Below are 4,877 nucleotides of genomic sequence, written 5' to 3' on the forward strand. Positions count from 1 at the left end.
ACCAGGAAATTAACGTTCTTAGAATTGACAGACAGTTGACCCTGAGAGGTCAAGTAAATACTTACAGCGGATCTAAATATTTATAATTAATTATAACTAGTTATGATTAATTATGCATATTCCCCCTTTGAGCTGATTCGCTACACAGATAAGGCTTCTGCGGGAGCAGACACTGCTGCAGTGGGGAGATATGGAAAAAACTCCTGCGGGAGTGGGAACTGCTGCGGCAGTGGGGAAATATGGAATCTTGAAGGCCTCTGGCTTCTGAAGGCTTCTGACAAAATCTGTGTCCTGATGTCGTTGGCTACGGGGGGTGGTTCCAAGGCGGGCATGGCGGAAGATAGAGAGAAGGAAGGGCAAGCATGCGAGGGGGAGGAGGAAAAGCTTGGGATGGCTCCGGGAGTGGAAGAAAGAGGGGGAAAGAAAGTGGGAATGGCGGGCATCGGGGTCTGCGCCATTAGCGCAGGCATGCTCATGCTTGGGAGGGCTCAGGGAGCGGGAGAGGAAGAAAGAGGGGGAAAGAAAGGGGGAATGGCGGGCGTCGAGGCCTGCGCCATTAGCGGAGGCAGTCTCACGCTAGGGTTGGACAGTGGGGCTGCAGGCCATGGGTAGTGGAGGGGGTTGGGAGTGGGGTAAGGAAAGGGCTGTGGATGGGTCTGCGCCACTAGCGGAGGCGTGCTCACACTAGCATCTGCTACGGGAGCTGGAGGCCACTGAACAGAAAAATGGTTATTAGTAGCATGACGGAGCGGAAGAGCAACTACCATCATTTGAATTGTCATAAAATTATGAAATTATTGTACATTATGGGATTTTTTTTTTCTCATTATTGATCGTATATCGTACAGAGGTCAAAATTATCGTACAAATACGATAATTATCATCGACTTCACCTGAAAATTCATTAATTTGCAACATGGCCTGCGCTATTCGCGGAGGCAGCCTTGAGCTAGCGTCTGCTAAGAGAGCTGGAGGCCCGGCTGCGTATGGCGCTGCAGCCGGAAAAGCCGCGGTGAAAGGCTGAGCCGCAGGAAGCAAGTGAGGCTTTGCTGCGGTGAGATCTGGGGCGTGGCCCAGGCTCGTTGAAAGCCTGCTGCTGCTGCGACCCAGCGCTCAAGGAGAGCCGGGTCTTGTGCGGGACGATGGTAGTGTCGAGCGAAGCGAGCTCGGGGCTTTGCACGGTCTATTGGCCAGAGCGTGTGGCTTGTCGAGAAGAGCAGCGGCTGCGATGAAGCCTGGTGCTCGGCGGCCGTGTCTGGCGGAGAAGGAGTGATCATGGGGCCGGCAAATTGCGGTGGAGGATCTGAAAAATCCCCAGTATAGGTCTTTTCGTTGGACGGGAAATTGGGTCTGTGGTAAAAAGGCAAAAAGAGCGAACCGAATGCTGAAAGACTAGAGAAAATTAAGGTAAGGCTGCTTTGATTATTTATAGGGGTTCTCACTTGTGCTGGTTGGCTAGATAGACTGTCTTTGGGCGCGCGCAGGCATCCGGTGCATGAGGTGTGTACGCGCTCTGGCGTAGTTTACGCAAGCGCCGATCTCTCGCACGTATACGTCACTTATTGTTTACACAGTGCACAGTCATTGTAGGTACGACGGCTAATCAAAATGGTACTTACTTGCATAAATGGTGTAATCACTAATGATGAACTGGCCGTGTTAATTATCTGTGCATGCTCCTCCCGAAATTTGTTTATAAAACATCACTTACGGATACAATAAGAATGAATGAGAAATGCCGTAAGCTGAATCCCACCTGTCGCAAAAAGTCAGTGACATTTCTTATAAAACAGCATTTTTTTCGGTGTAAACTCTAAAAATAGTTAAATCCAAAAGTATTGTTTAGTGTAAAACATGATGAAGATTAGCCGATAGGCTGTCGATTCATTAAATGATAAGCCGTTTCCTCTAAAATGCTGTTTATTCAGCATAGTGAAGCCACTGACATCCATTTAAAAAAAAAAGGCCTCTGGTCTCCTTTTCCACATACTGCCAAAGAGGAAGCGTTAGCATTAGCCGTTACGTTTCTTTGGCTGAAGGTCGCAGGCTTGCCTTATAGTGGCTTTGAGATGTACTACATCTGCCATGTTGCTATTGTCACATGACCTACCAGCTTCAGTTGCATCACTTCACTGCTTACGTGTGTTAAACTTGAAGCGGCACTGTGCAGACCGATCGGCGTATGACATCAAAGTACCGTGAGAGTGATTCTAAAGCTTAAAGAGTCGTTTGCTCTCCAATCACTCTTGTGGTACTTTGATGTCATATGCCGATTGGTCTGCGCAACGCCGCTTCAAGTCGAACACACCTAATGGCAGTAAAGTGACACAACTGAAGCTGGTAGGTCACGTGACAATAGCAACATGATGGATCTAAGGCCATAACTTCTTCTAGTGGAGGGAGCCCTTGCACTTAGAATAGTCTGTACTACATCAGCTGGAAGCCCAGCACCTCCTTTCAGGGACCAGACATGAAGTTTCCAGATCTCGGACCGGAGGTGAAATACCGTCACTGAGCCTAAGATAGATTATCTCTCCTGATGAGAATCACCCACACTGAGCCATCGAGGAGGGATATTAGGTCTGCGAACCACACTTTGGTCACCCATGAGGCATTATCAGTAAGAGGCAAGACCCTTGTTGATGGACCTTTGGTCAGGACTCCCGGGAGCAGAACAATTGGGGGAAATGCGTAAAGATGCAGTCTGGGCCACGTATGGGCCATTGCATCCAGACCCAGGGGGGCCTCAGGAGCCAGAGAGAAGTAGAGGGGACATTGTGCTGTCTCCTGTGAATCAAAAAGGTGTACCTCAGCTCTGTAAAATTTTTCCCAAATTTGACTGACTGCTTAGGGGTGGAGTTTCCATTCCCCGTGTGTTACAGCTTGTCTGGACAGAAAGTCTGCTTCCACATTCATATGCCCCAGAATGTAAATCACCCTTAGGGACAGGACTTGTCCTGTGCCCAAAGCAGAACTTGCTGCGCTAGCCTGTGCAGGGGGCATGAACGCAGTCCACCTTGGCAATTTATGTGTTTTTCACCTGCATTAGGACTGCTGGAGGAAGTATTTTCAGGTCCCAAAATACAGCCATCATTTCAAGGCAATTGATGTGCCAATCAGAAGATGATCTTTTGAACACATTTCAATATGGTTGCTAAGTTGCTAAGTGGTGTTTATGTACATATGGGCATCACACACTCCAAGCACAGACACAAACACTTACTAGGGTGGCCACCTGACAATAAATCTGTTGGAGGACAGTAGATGTGATTTTGAGGGACAATGCTGGACACGTGTGAGACAGATACTGTACATTTACTACTTTTATGCTATGAGTGCTGCCAACTCTCACACATTCAGAGTGAGACTCATGAAATTGACACTTTTCTCACGCAATGAAAAGCACCCTCAGTTAAAACTGTAATATTAGGATATTGGCGAAACAGATTTCGTAAATGCTCCAGTGCGCATTTGTGTTTGCGCTCTGGAAAGTGTCAAAAGATTGTATTTACAACGTGTTTTCGTAGCGCTGAGCAATGTTGCCAACCACAGACATTCACCCAGGTATATGTCCTAGCCCAGTCTTTACTAAAAGAACATTTTCTCTTTTTTGTTGCCATTACGCCTTGTAAAATAGCTTTTACTTTATCAAATTTTCTGGAACACGGGCAAGTTTGTTTTCTGACAGGGAACACAAGGAATCACCCACTCCACATTTTGATTGACAGCCGTCACAGCCTTTTAGTGGCCATGTTTACTCTTTTCTTTTCAACCATTGGATAGGATTTAAAGGGGTCCTATTATTCTCTTTTACAAAGTCTTGATTTAGTTTTGGGGGTGTACCAGAACATGCTCTCATGCTTGGTGGTTCGAAAAACACATTATTTTTCACATAATTTACATTAGGGCCTTTCGCACCACTTTAGTTCCAGAACTAAATGTACAGTACTAAAGTACTGGGACGATTTTGCGCGAACTATTTCCCAGTGCCATTTAAAGGGTTGCATTCGCACCAAGAGTGTGTCCTAAGAAGTGACGTAAGCCGGTCAACAGCATCGTCATTTGTGCGTGGCGTTCAACAACAGAAACAAAGAAGAACAACATTAACAACAGGAGGATTGAGGACGCTATGATCGGAGCTGTGTTTTTGTTGTGTCTCGCGGTTTTCACAATAATGGACATGGAAAGTCAACGTATACGTAAAGCGATTGAAAGAACGGAAAGGAGGGCTAAGAATCTCCAACGACAACTGGCAGTGCTACATTTGCTACAAGTGCCTGCACTTCAGTGTCCATCCATCTATCGCTGTTCTCCATACTTGCGAAATGTTGACAATGTTTACAGTATGTTTACACAGCGTTTTAAATCATGCCGGGTGAGGGCGTTTTCATACGTGTTTGGCCAATCAATGTCTACTTGCATCACGGGTAGTACCAGTTGTGCTGGTTAGGCCCTGCTCCAGAGTAGGAGCTAATTTGGTTCTCGAAAAAGGCAGTCCGGTACTAAAATCGCTCCAAGTTCAGGCGGTGCGAAAACGCCAAAAAGTGGGTAGTTCCACAATTAGTTTTGGTACTATGAAAAGGTTCCCGCGGTGCGAAAGGCCCTATTATTGAAGTACCTTTCTCACCAGTCTGGCACAAACGGCTCGATTAGTTCCGGGTTTGATGAAGGATGAAGGCCTGAAAAACGAAATGTGTTGTGATTAGTCAGTGCGTTGTGATTGGCGAACAGCTTAGACGGTAGACGGTGACTGCCATGCCCCTTGCTCCGTCTTTCAACAAAAACTTTTGGGCGAATAACGGCACTGTACTCCCTCGTGTTGTGGAAGCTGTCCTCAGTAAAATGCGCAGCACACAATAGCAAATTGGGGTTATAAT

Source organism: Sinocyclocheilus anshuiensis, unplaced genomic scaffold, assembly GCF_001515605.1.
Source record: "Sinocyclocheilus anshuiensis isolate Anshui unplaced genomic scaffold, SAMN03320099.WGS_v1.1 scaffold1250, whole genome shotgun sequence".
In the NCBI taxonomy this organism is placed as follows: domain Eukaryota; kingdom Metazoa; phylum Chordata; class Actinopteri; order Cypriniformes; family Cyprinidae; genus Sinocyclocheilus; species Sinocyclocheilus anshuiensis.